Source organism: Nyctereutes procyonoides, unplaced genomic scaffold (genome assembly GCF_905146905.1).
Source record: "Nyctereutes procyonoides isolate TBG_1078 unplaced genomic scaffold, NYPRO_anot_genome, whole genome shotgun sequence".
NCBI classification, from domain to species: Eukaryota; Metazoa; Chordata; class Mammalia; order Carnivora; family Canidae; genus Nyctereutes; species Nyctereutes procyonoides.
In genome coordinates, this window is record NW_026575082.1 from 26,535,883 (window position 1) to 26,550,083 (window position 14,201).

The 14,201-nt window shown below is 42.8% G+C and overlaps 1 non-coding gene across 1 annotated transcript; it reads right to left on the reverse strand.

The window, feature by feature from the left end:
- Positions 1–244: 244 nt before the first annotated feature.
- Positions 245–349, reverse strand: LOC129514666 (U6 spliceosomal RNA). The gene has a single exon (XR_008665479.1). It is a non-coding gene; the product is annotated as a U6 spliceosomal RNA (small nuclear RNA).
- Positions 350–14,201: the final 13,852 nt, after the last annotated feature.

Here is a 14,201-nt window from a genome sequence, read left to right on the forward strand (position 1 = left end):
CCTAGCCTCTAGCAGACATACATTCATGAAAATGAGTAATTTCACTAGTGTAGTAGAAGAATATCATCATAGTTTTGAGGATCCAAGAAAACTGCCTAAGAGAGTATATCTTTTCAATTAGAGAATCTAGGGCTACAGGGTTACTATTTTATATTTTCAGACATGGAATATTGTTTCATATATAGTATATGCTTAATTTGTATTTTGTTGATTAATATTGGTTGGTTTAAAAAATCTGGAATGCATTATTCTGAAAAAGCAATCAAATGTGTGTCATCCTTGTGCAGGGGCCATGCAGATCTTCTCTGTATTGTTCCAACTTTAGTATAAGTGCTGCCAAAGCAAGCACTCAAACTTCAGATTTGAAGGTAATGCTTGCTGGAGTGATTTCTGTATAGGACCAACCCAAACTAATGCTTTTTAGATCCAGATTGTGCAGACAATATGCTATCTTTTCATTTGTTAATAACTTCTTTAACTCCAAAACACAGCAATTAGAATTGGATGACACATATAAAAGTTCAGATAAAATGGAAGAAAAGTTATGAATTAAAAATATGTGTGTGGTTTCAAAATGCTTTGGTCATTTCTTTGCTAGCCTCTCATATTTCAAGCCAGACTTTCTATCTTTAGAGCCAGATATACCAAGTTTCACTGTTGCTTATTGGAAATTTTGATAGGCGATAAGACGGGGAGAGGTCGAAATTCTTAAAAAAAATTCTTAAAAAAATATATATATATGGAAGATTATCTGTGGGTTTTAGTGAACCTTGGGGGACTGAAGATGGCTCTGACAGCTGAGACAAAAGAGGCCAGGAATGTGCCTTAGATGAGACATTAGGGAGAGAAATTCTCAAAAGTATTCAGTTAGTGGCCTTGGCTTTCCTTGGCATCCTGTTGGTAGGGTCATACACGGAGACAGGGTTGTCACTGTTAATTTCTGTTTATGAGGCATTCCAAAGATATTGCCGAATAAAAACAATAAACCAACATTGTTATTCTCAGGTATGCGAGCTGTAAAGCTGACACTTTAGCCCTCTGGCCATTTTTCAAGACATTACCTAATACCTAACCTCATCATGGTGACTAGAGGGAAACATTTTCCAAAGCACGGCCATAAACTGCTTCGATAGAGTCCACCCTAAGTCTTGGACACGAAGGCCTCCTGAAGGGAGTTGGAGGCCCTTCCTCCAGAACCGCATGCAAAAGTCAGGGAGTGTGAACTCACAGGGCTGGTGTGCAGCTCCCTGTCTACCTGTGCCACAGAGTCCAGCTCTCTGGGCCTCAGACCTGCAGTCTCCACAAGAAACACCTCAATGGGCTCCATTCTCCTCGATCGTGATGGGTCTGTCTTTCTTTCTTACTCATTTCCTACCCTACATCCCACGCCTTTCCCTCCGCCTTCTCCGATCCAGAGCTCCTGAGAGGTTGTCCCAGATGAGAGGTTGCCCCACACCCAGCTCGACACTCGGTGTGTGTCAGAGTCACCTGAGAAGCCCTAAAAAATGCCTGTGCCCGTGCCTCACTGCTTAGCTCTTGTAACTCAGATGGCCCAGGCCTCAGCACGTGTACGAAACTCACCAGGTGATTCCGATGGGCAGCCAACACTAACAACCATTGACCTCAGGAGTTGGGGCTTTTTAAACTAAGTAATGAGTTGACAGTAATGCTTCTGGATTTGGGAATGTGTGAGAAAGATAACTCCGGTGACATTTTGCAGGGCATATCGGAGAAGGGAGAAAATGGAGGTGGAAACCATGGGTTCATCAAGCCCATCAACATTCGAAGGGGGATCATTCGTGGTGGCTGGAATGTCATTGCAGGTGAAATAGCTCCACTCAAAATCTTTGTCTAGGCCCCATTAAATATTTTGTTTAAATGTCATTTAAAATGTCTTCCGTGATAAAGGATAAAATACTCTCAGAATGCATTTCTGGTGAGGAGGATTTGTAATTGACAGTGATTTGCACTTGGAGCTAAGGGAAGGTACTTTGTCTATGAATTCTGGGATTAACTGTCTTCCAGACTGAGGAGAGATGCAGATACCTTCAAACCTATTCTCCATTTTTATGTTAGGTGGTGAATTTCTCCCTCAGATAGTCTGGCTGGGGCCACGAGGCTTATTTCAGTCCAATTGGAGATGGGGAATAGAATAATCCCATCAATTCACTCAGGATCAGAAGCCATGGGGTCACGGAAGCCACCACTCTGCAAAGGTAATCTGGCCAGAAGATAGGGAAATTGGGAGAAGTTAATTAGAGAACATATTCAGGCCACTGATATGGAAGTACAATTACATGTTCATATTGCTCTCTTGTGCAAAATGGAAGCAGAGAGAAAAAAGTGATTCTGATTTGCCAGCTAAATGCTAGAAAGATATAATAATTCATTCAATCATGAATTCATTCTTTTAAAATGATTCTATTGAAGTGAAATTTCAAGCAACATAAAATTAACCATTTAAAAGAGGAGTGAAATGTCATTTACTGCATTATACAGCAATGCCTAATATTGTATATTGTGCCATCACTACCTCCACCTAATTCTAAAACATTTTTAACATCTCAACATTAATTTACTCTTTAAATATTTATCCGTGACCCTGTATACAACCCCTGCTGTGCCAAACATAAGAAACTTTATGAGGAACAATAAAAACTTACTTTACTTAAAAAAATAAATTTTGGGGGACACCTGGGTGGCTCTGTGGTTGAGCATCTGCCTTTGGTTCATGTTAAGATCCTGGGGTCTTAGGATCAAGTCCCGCATCAGGCTCCCCACAGGGAGCCTGCTTCTCCGTCTGCCTATGTCTCTACCTCTCTCTGTGTGTGTCTCTCATGGATAAATAGATAAAACCTTTAAAAAATAAATAAATTTTCAGTAGGGAGCAAGGCCATTCTCCTATTAAAATATAAGACAATATACGATAATGTCTATAAGACCATGACACCGAGTAAAGGAGAACAGATTTCTGATTTGTGGATGCCAGTAGGTTTGGTGTGAAAAACTTCATAAAGGAGGCAGTATTGGGGCAGCCCAGGTGGCTCAGCAGTTTAGCGCTGCCTTCAGCCCAGGGTCTGATCCTGGAGACCCAGGATCGAGTCCCATGTCGGGCTCCCTGCATGGAGCCTGCTTCTCCCTCTGCCTTGTGTCTCTGCCTCTCTCTCTCTCTCTCTCTCTCTCTCTCTCTCTCTCTCTCTGTGTCTCTCATGAATAGATAAAGAAAATCTTAAAAAAAAAAAAAAGGAGGCAGTATTTGAGACAGGCTTCAAATGATGGGTGGAAGGAGACAGCATACTCCTGGTAGCGGAAGTACCATGAGCCAAGCAAAGAAAGGAAAAGCATGATAAATACTCAGGGAGTGTTGCATGACTACACCTGGGCAGGATGGGAGGAGTGGAAGGTCAGACTAGAAAAGTAGGTTAAGCCAGTATCATTCCTAGAGATCTTTGAATAACTGATGAAGAATTTTGGATTTTATTTGCTAAGCAATGACCAGCTCCTGAATATTTTTTTTAAGCAGGAAGAAATACAGACAATGAAGTATTTTAGGGAGATAAGTTATGTAATGACCATTTAAGGATGGATTAGAGAGAAGGAAACTGTCCCTTTAGGTAACTCCAGCAACAGCAAAGGCACAGGTCTGTCGGTGTGTAAATTGGAGGAGAGAAGCCTCCAAGCCCCTGAAAGTGAGCTAGTGGTGACCATAAAGGAGGAGGGCTTTTTTGTTTGCTAGTTGGCTTTTTTAAGTAGGCTCCATCCCTAAAATGGAACTTGAACCCATGACCCCAAGATCGAGTCGATACACTATGGACTGAGCCAGCCGGGCACCTCAAGGATGAGGTTTAAGGAACCTCAACCACCACAGTGGCTTCTAGTCTAAGAACCAACTTTGGTTGCCTTGTCTTAGAGACTCTGTCTAAATACTTGGCCAGTCTTATTGATAAATCTCAGGACCAGCTATATAGGTAAATCATGGTCAGGAAGTTAGTAATTGTCTTTCAGTGACAACCCCTCTAGAGACTCCAGTCCAGTGACACATGGGTCTCTACTGTGACCAGGGCTGTTTGACCACATGCATGTGATGGCAGGGTTGGCTATTCAATTGACAAAGGCAATGTCCTCTTTAGCAGAAGATGATGGTCAGATATGCAAAGAATCCTCTAGCACATGAGATATGTAGATTTGCTCCACTAGTCATGTTATTGTCGTTCAACAAAAATGTACTGAATACCTACTCTGTGTTAGTCCCTTTCTCATACTCTCTCTCAGGGCTTTCCCAGGGCGGAGAGAGAATATCAAGTCCATTTGCACTGTTTCCCTAAATAATTTACAAATGACGGGTACTTGGCATGTTTGCCTCCACTTCCTGTTTCTCGGTCCAGGTAGCGCAGCTCACAGTCCTCAACATGCTCAACATGGAGCTGTGGGCAGCCTCCACATATGCTGAGTAGAGGGGACCTATCCGTGTGCCTGCCTCAAAACAGTCTCTTCTTGCTTTCAGTGTTAAAATCCCTAAGCCAGGGCAGTATGGCTTTATCCTCTCCTTCAATTTTAAATGTCTGCCTTGTTTGGGGCTCCTTCAAACTAGGAGACGTACAAAGAATAAAATAGGTTTATTCAATCTCTCTTTGATATGTTTGCTACAGACTCCATGTTATCTCCTATTTTCTAGGGTCATTTAAAATGTGTAGGATCAGAAAAGGTCTTATGGGACTGGAAAAGTTTCACTGGAGACCTCTGGGTGCAATATTCAAAGATGAGTTTCCATTGGGTATTTGTATGACTCATTCTTTCACCTGCTGGCAGCCCTCAAGCTTTGAATAGTCCTTCTGTCTCCATCCATCTCCTCACTCCTGCAGAGTCCCTCTTGAGGAAACTCTTCCAGGTGGGCATCTGGACCACAAGGAAAATTTTTTTTTCCTTTTCCCTTCAATTGTGGAAATAGAGCCACCTCAAATCTGACCCTTCCCTCTGCCACCAAAAAGGAGAAACTCCAGAGGCACCTGGGTGGCTCAGTGGTTGAGCACCCACCTTCCACCCAGGTCGTGATTCTGGACTCCCAGGATAGAGCCCCACATCGGACTCCCTGCTCACCTGGGAGTCTGCTTGTCTCTCTTCTTTGCCTCTCTCCCTGCTTGTGCTCGCTCTTACTCTCTCTCACATAAATAAAATCTTTACAAAAAAATTCTAAAAATGGAAAAACTCCAGATATAGCCTTGTTCGTTGACTAAGTCAAATCCAGTCCTCATATCGTCTAGTTGTTCATAGGTCAGATTCTCTCTGAGCTCCTCTTGAAGCCATCCCTCACTTGGATTGAGATGAAGAGTAAGTGCCCATCATGTCCTCCATGACGAATGTTCAGAATGCCAACAATTCTCCCTTTGAAATCTTACTATTAATCCTTTTAGCCCCCAAATGAATTCTTGGCCATATCTTCTATAGCCTGGAGGTGGATGAGGGGGTTAATCTTGACAGAGTAAGTACACAGTCTCCCAGTATGTCCTTCACGAGTGGTTTAGCATCTGCTTTAGGCCACTGCATTTTTCTCTCTGAAAATCCAAGACAATAGGAAAAGTTAAATTTAACGTCCAATTATATTTCTGTTTTTTGTGTGTGAATTAAAGTCCCGACAAAATTTGCAAAACTATGTGTCTATGTCCCTTACCTGAAACTCCTCAGAGCAGATATGTTTCCGAACTCATGATTTATCAGATTTAATAAAGGCAATATGATGCACACATCATAGATTACGCCATAATGACAAATGAATGGCCTTTTGTTGGTTCTGGTCAGATTTGGCCGCCAAATGACTGGTTGCCCGAACAAAATCGGTAGTGGTAGGAAACATGCTCTGGTTTCTCTCTTCCTTCTATTCCCTAACCTTCCACCAATGACTTCTGTTGGCCATTAACCAGCAGGTGGGAGAACTTGAGAAATTCAGTCTATGGAGTGAGCCTCCCTCGGAGGGGGAAAGGTGGGAAAATGATGTGAGGCAAGCAAGTCTGGGAAGGCACATTTATCTTCTTCAGTCAGGACTCCCCTTTCAAGAGTTTACCATCCCTGATTTTATGATTCATCCCCGTCTCCTTTCTGTCACCAACATTTCTTCTCAGCAAACTTTAAACAGAGACCAGCATTGAACTGAAAAATAGATAGTCTGGACTCTCATTAAGGGTCTGCCGTCATCTCTTACTGTATCTAAAGTTTCTACAATGAGAGAGAGCTTTCGGAAAGTGCGCATAATACTTGTGTATCGTCAGAAATGCCAGAGGGTTGAATCTGTGTGGTTCAAGCATATCTAGCTAAAGGTTGGACTCAGAGACTCAGAGTGAATAAGAATGAAGGATAGATGAAGCAGTAGTTGACAATTTAAAGATCAAGACCTCTCTAAGCATTTGGTTAAATCTTTATATGACAAAGACAAAAAAAATCACTAATAAATGCATATTCATAATGTCCTTCTACAAGGGGTCATGTTGGTCTTGGCCTTTTCGAATTGTTCTACTCTGTTGTGAAGAACTGATACAGAACTGACATAGTTGAAAAGACTAAACTAATTTCCATGCGGAATCACATGCCATTTCATTATAAAGAGTAATTGCCGGGGCGCCTGGGTGGCTCAGTCGGTTGGTTAGGCGTCTGACTCTTGATTTTAGCTCAAGTCATGATCTCAGGATCATAAGACTGAGCCCCCACACTGGGCTCCACGCTGAGCATGGAGATTCTCTCGCCTGAAGATTCTCTCTCCCTCTGCTCCCCCTCCCCACACTGCTCACATGCATGCTCATTCTCTCTCTCAAAAAATAAAAACTAAAAGAAAAAAAAAGTGCTATTCTTGGTCCTGGGTGTAAATATGTGAGTGTAGGGGCAGAGGGAAGAGAAGAGCCAACACCCACTCAATTGAGGGAGAGAAAGTCTGATTGTATGTGGAGGAAAGTACTTAGGGCATCAACTCTGCTGTGCAAACTCAGGGAAGGAATCTTTAGGAAGTTTTGGTTTTGTGTGCTCAATGGCAGTCCCCTTTGCTGCCTCTTCACGAGACTTCCCTGTGTCTTTAACTGCTTCTTGATACCTCTTGGGGTGTTTCTTTTTTTGTAGGACACGTGCTGAGATAGGTCCAGAGAGATCCAGTTTTATTAGTTATATTTTTATGACCTCTTTTTGAGCGCTCTTCAATGCCACTGTTTGACTTTATGAAATAATTCTTGTTTTGAATTTTAAACAGTGAGTAAAAAAGGCTTGGTAATCTTTCTCACCCTCAACCGTGGCTCCATTGGAACCCTGGCAATTCTGCACAGGTAGAGAGAACTGAAGCAAAACCCCTGGGGCAGTCTTTGAGCGGCAAATTTGAAAACCGGAACCTATGATGTTATGGCATGAACTATCCCAACAGAAAATGTGTTTTGTTTCCTAGTTTGTGAACATTCTGGGTTCTTAACTCAGAAACAGGCACACTGAGATTTCTACAGGTGTTCCCACGGAGGCACTTCAGGAAAGCTGCCTCGTTGTTTGTGATGAAGTGTGTGAGTGACTCAGCCTCGACTCTCCTTAATGCCATATGCCCTCCCCCCAGCCTGTAGGATCTCAGCCCCACATGCCCTCCCCGCAAGCTGTAGGATCCCAGCCCCTCATTCCCTCCCCTGCAGGCCACATGCCCTCCCCTCCAGGCTATAGGATCCCAGCCCCACATCCTCTCCCCTGCAGGCCACATGCTCTCCCCTCCAGGCTGTAGGATCCCAGCCCCACATCCCCTCCCCTGCAGGCCACATGCCGTCCTCCCAGGCTGTAGGATCCCAGCCCCACATCCCCTCCCAGAGGCTCACCACCCCTGCCCTCCCAGCAGCTTTCAGCGCGCTGCATCTTCCACACATTGTGTGTCTGTTCGGCCTAAACATGAGCACGTGTCCTTTTCCCAATGATCGCAGACCTGGGTGTTAAGTTCCCATCCCTTTTCCAGTTCATTTTGTTTATGGAAAAGTATTTCTGGTTATTTTCTAGATTCTGACTGTTAGCTGAGGGACTGATAGGTTCTGCTGGCAAATTTGAGCAGTTCTCTGTGTTTCCATCTGTTTCTTCTCAGGAGCACCCAGTACTAGCCTGCTTGCTGGCCAGCCGCCCATTTCCTCCTCTTTGGCCAGGTCCCTATTTTAAAACCATACGACCTCCACGATTCGCCCCGAAGTAATTACCAATGCTTCGCCCAGATGCGTGATGACAGGAGCCCGGGCGGCATTTCTTTCTGCTGGAAGTCCCCTCCCAATAGATGTGAGGTATTTCCTTTCTCTGAAGTGACTTCAAGCATCCTATCGTGGCTCTTTCACTGCCGTGCACCAATGCCTTGTCCTGGGTTGGTTTATCAGCCTTTGCTTTGTTCTGTTCACTGTCTGTGCAAGAGACCCTGTCAGTTTAGCTGCACTTACGATTCTTTTTGTGTCACTGTACTTTTTCAAAAGGTAGTTCTAGGGACTCCGAAGGATACAATGGGTCGTATCTTGGTGTGTGTTCATGTCTATGATTTTTCAGGTTAAAAAAAAAAGAAAAAGAAATCTGAAGTGGTTGACAAAAACTCTGATTAAGAGGCATTTCTCATCTTCTAAGAAGGCATATCACTTCACGACGAAATATTGTTAACGGGTCAGCTATGCAGAACTCTAATAATGTTTTTACTTTCCAGTTATCTAGAGAACGCACGCCGTTTAGTCAGGCTTCAGGATGGCCGAGTTTGAACACTTAGCTTCAGGAGGCAGGGTTGCAGAATGGAAAGTACGCAGACTCTAGACGGGACAGACTCGAATTCAAGTTGTGTCGTTGAATAGCTCTCACAGCCTCCTCTCTCCAGTTAATAAAATGGGAACAACAGGGGTGCCCAGGTGGCTCAGTTGGTTATGTGTCTGACTTTGGCTCAGATTCTGATCTCAGGGTTGTGGGATCAAGTGTCCCATTGAGCTCCCTGCTCGGCGGGGAGTCTGCTTGTCCCTGTCCCCCTCCCTCTGCTCCTCCTCCTGCTCATGTGTGTGCTCTCTGTCCCTCTCTCTCAAATAAATAAATAAAACCTTTACAAAGAAGTACATAGAATGGGAACAATAATGTGTGCTGTGCAAGATAGTTAAGGTCCATCATACCTAAAAATGCCTGCCTATAGTAAGCATCCCTCCAGATGGTAGCCACTTCTACTTTTATTACTGATGTTTCTGAAAATGCCCTCAGTCTGCCTCACTCAAGTGCTCTCACTGGCATGATTAATTATTATTCTTGAATTTCATAAACCACATTTGGCTTTAATGAAATGATGCATATGTCCATCTGGAAAGTAAGTTTAAAAAAATAAATATAATTCTACAGAATGACTAATAGCCCCTTGGGAAAAAAAGCAAAGCACTTGGCAGGCTGAGGATTTTTAGGTATAGGACATAGAGGTTTTGTCTGGGAATAAACAATCAATGCCTACTTTTTCATTAAAAATGCCAGGAGAAATGTGTTCCGAGTCTATATTTCCAAAGGTTCATTTCTGCAACTGCCCCACTGTAAACTTTTATTGTATTCAATTTATCTCCTTGGAAAACCAACTTAGTTCTGGGATATGAGGTCTGAAGGAATATTCCACTCGCTGACTCAACTCTCAAAAGTTTTCTGAGATGCATCATGACAGAGCTTTAAAGAATTTAATTTCTCAGGAAACATAATCATTCTTGCTTGTCTGGATTAAAAGCCAAAAGATGTAAATGGGATAAGGGTCTCTCGATTTGGCAATAGAAACTTTCTGAACTCTCTCAGGGATTCCCCTATAAGGCAAATGTTTCCGTAGCAGCATTGGTCCGACCCTAGAGAACCAGAGAAAAAAGAATGGAGACAAAAAGGGGTTCTATAAAAATCATAACAGAAAATTAAGTTTATGAGTTATAATAAAGATATTCATGGATGGTTTCATTTTCTGGCAATTCTGTGACTGAAAAATTTTCCGTGTTGCAATTAAATTCAAAGCATGTGTAAAGAGGTACCATGCATATGAAAAAAAGCAAGTTTAATTACTTACTGGAAAATATATTATGCATGTTTAAAGTAAATCTTTTAAGCCAGGTACTCTTTTGATGCTTCATTATGCATGGGGCTAGAGTGGAGCATTGTTTTCATTCATTCATTCATTCATTCATTCATTCATTGTTACATCCACCGAGACGGTGGCTCTTTTCTTAATGCTTCCCCATTTACTCTGAGCAAGTACTTTACACTACTTCACCAACATTCTAATAATTCATATGTAAGTTACTTGACATAAACTTCTAATATGAACAACAGCCCAATGTCTTCAAATGATCTGAATTTTGCGGGGAGGTTTCTAATGGCAAAGTAGAACTCTTCCAAGGAGTAGACTTAAAAATCCGGACTTAATTTTTAAGGCTCCCAGAGACCAAAGACAGATTCACCATTGGTTATGATAAAGGGACGTGAGAATTGGTCACAAAATGTGGGTGGAACTGGTACTGAAGACCAGGAAGAGGGGTGGTGCTGGGTCCTGAGAACAGGGAGTACGGCTGTGTCAGGGATCATCAACTTTGACATTTAACTACGCCTTCTCTCCAGAAGGTGGTGCTTGTCAGTCGCTCCTGGACGGTTGTGAGACCAGACTAAACTATATCCTGGTTCTTTAATAAGAGTTCCCCTCTCTAAAAGAAGCCAGTGAACACAGAAGCACTACTAGTAGGGCAAGGAAACCTAATGTGTCCCCCTATCCACAACTCCCACGAAATGGGCACCAGAGAACTTGTGCTGGAGGAGTGGGTGGGGCTAGACCAGTCCTTGAGCCCTGGAGAGGGAAAATTCATGAAACCACGAAATTTTAAGCTGAACAAGTCTTTATTTAAAGATCATCTGACCTAAGAATTCTTAACCAAACCCTAAGAGGTGTGTGAAATATTTGGAGTCTGGAGTTATATTACTTCGAAGTCCTTTTCAATTTTCATATGTGTATTTACTGAGGAGGGGGGTTGATAGCTTTCACTATGTTCCAAGAGATGTCTAAAAATAAATACGATTAAGTAACGCTCATTCTAAAAAGGAGGAAGTGGAACCAGAGCATGGTTAGGGGACCTGTTTGTGTCTCTCTCAGCACAGTGGTGGCAGGGCTGGACATGGAACTCTGAGGGATCTTGCAACTACACAAAATTCCAACAGGATTTCTGTATTTTTTTTTTTTAAATAGAGGTGTTTACAGGGTACTCTGCTGAATTTGTTTCTGTATCGTCTCAAAATAACTGCAGGGTTGGTTAAATATCCAAAGCTATTAACATTATGCTAATCATTTGAAAAATGCTTAATTGACCAAATGTTTCCATTTTGATTGATTATGTGGGCATTATCCAGACATAGTCCAAATAACAGCACACTCCCATGACCGTGATCCTGTAAATACTCTGGCATCTCCCCCATTACCAATAAAACTATTCAGCACAAGTATGCGGCATAAAAGGGAGAAAAATGGGAAACATATGTCGGAGTTCTCCATGTGAAATCTATAGCCATTAAGGGAATGATTTGCATTATGTGACCTAAGCATGCAGTTAGTTAGCAACCATGGGACTCAGCAAAGTGAAAAGAAAGAGCAAAGTTGGAAGAGGTATTTCCAAAGGAGACAGGATTACAGCTCTTGTATTCTAAACCAAAACAACCCGAAGCAAAAGTAGTGAGAAAGCATTTATATAGGACAAAAGAAGTACAACACCTTGTACTCCTATGATAAGGACATAGTTCCTAAAGATTTAGGGTGGGCAGATAAAAAAGGCAAATATTCTGAGAAAACCTACAAACTAGTAACTGTTACAAAGTAACTTTAATCATGTGGCCCAAACCTGAGTGAACTAAAAACCCTCCACCACACTATCGACCAAGTAATACCCGCGATTCCAAATGGGGTGTCATAGCATGACAGTTATTAGCCTGACCAGTGTTCATGTCCTTCCCCACCTCTTAGTACTTTGCTTTTCTTACCAATGAGAAAGGTTAGATGTCAAATTTTCATGAGAAACCAGAATAAAAAGAAGGTAAATTCCCTGGGGTCGCTGCATTGAGCAAGAGCCTGAGAGCGTGAGCTCACATGACAGTACACAATAGGGCACGGGGCCTCGGGGCGGCAAGGGGAAGAGAACGCTGTGGGGCAGAAGAGGGAAAGACTCTGGGGGACAGGGTTATAGAAAATAGGAGAGGATGAGACAGCTTAATGGGGTTGGCATGAGCCAGTGTAACGGAAGCCATGATAATCTTGAGAGAAATGCTTGATAATTCCATTTTGGGGGATATCTCCCTAAATGTGACTTAGTGGAGGGGGAGGCAAGGGCAGAAAGCACTCAAGGCTCTATGAGAGACTCACAGAGGCAAAAAAGCAAATTAGCAGTGTTCTCTAAAAAAATGTCCAGGTCACCCATGTTTATGCAGATACCTCATGGGTGACCAAATTTTCGCAATGGGGCAATTCACCTTCCACGTAATGGGTATGTTTGTCACCACACCTGCCATAAAAAGAGATGTTCGGTGCGCAGCAGAATCACATCATATTGATGATGATAAGGACTGGGCTAGAGGGAAGCGAAGGGTGGACGACAAAGGCTAGATACTGAAGCATGTGTCGAGGTCAACTGCAAGTTCCAACACTTGGTGACGCCAGGAAGCGGGTTAACTTTCTATATTTGGGATGGCTGCCATCCACATTCGTCAACCAAGAAAACAAACTAGCCTTACTCTTCGTGCTTGCGGAGGTGTGGAGCACAGCAGGTTACAGTGAGTGTCCGTGGCCATAAGGGACCAGCTCAATCCTGCCGTAAACAGGCAGCGTCTCGGCTGCTGTTTCCTTTGTCCTGTGTCCTGGAAGTCTTCACTGCAGTGACTTGCTTGCTAGGGCAGCCTTTGGCGCAGGGATCACACATCAGATCTTCAGATTGTGATTCCGTGAAAATGGTTAGGAAGGAAGAAGTATGTCAGCTTGTCCTTCAGTGAAAGCCGTCTCCAGTTTTATGTGGCCAGCTGTCCGGAGAATACCCTTCCTGTGGGGCAGTCATGCTTCACTGGCATCAAAACCGAGTTTGGATCTGTTGCCACTTTACCAGAACTCCAGTAAGCCAGGCCGCATTCCAGGCGGTGGGTCTTGCTCACTTACCATTCAGCATTGGCCAGCGTCTGCAGGATTCAGGTCCAGCCCCACCTCAGTTTGCTTATATGCGATGTTTCCATTGCGTTCAATAATCTGGAACTCTTGCCAAATCAGACACCTATCACATTGTTTGCGAACTAGGTCGACAGTGACACTTCCTAACAGATACTATTTTTCTCTTCAAAACTTAGAGGAGAGTGCCCCCATCTACAGCATTTTTTTTTAATTGAGGTATAACTGACATAGAACATTACATTGGCTTCAGGTCTACAACACAATGATTTGTTATTTGTATATATTGTGATGTGATCACTACAATGAGTCTAGTTAACATCCATCACTGTACGTAATTACAATTCTTTTTTTTTAATCTTTTTTTTAAGATTTATTTATTTATGATAGACGAGAAAGAGAGAGAGGCAGAGACACAGGAGGAGGGAGAAGCAGGCTCCATGCCAGGAGCCCGACATGGGACTCGATCCCGGGACTCCAGGATCGTGTCCTGGGCCAAAGGCAGGCGCTAAACCGCTGAGCCACCCAGGGATCCCCAATTACAATTCTTTTTCTTATCATGAGCACCTTCAAGATCAGTCTCTTAGTAAATTTCGGATGTAGGATACGGTGTTATTGACGATAGTCACCAGGTTGTATATTACATCCCTAGGATTTACTTATTTTATAACTAGATGTTTGCACCTTTTGACCCACCTTCACCCAGTCTGCGCAGCTCCCACCACCTGCTTCTGGCAACCATCAATCTGTTCTCTCTCTGTATGTATGAATTTGTTTGTTTTTTTAAGAGTCTACATGTAAGTGAGATCATATGGTATTTTCCTTTCTCTAACTTATTTCACTTACCACTTACCAAGATCCATCCATGTTGTCACAGAGGGCAAGATTTCCTTCCTTTTTATGGACAAATAATATTCCATTGTATATATGCCACATTTTCTTTATCCATTCACCTATCCATGGACCCTTTGATCCTTTCCATACCTTGGCTATTGTAAATAACACTGCAATGTGTGTGAGAGTGTATTCTTAATTTTTTTTATTT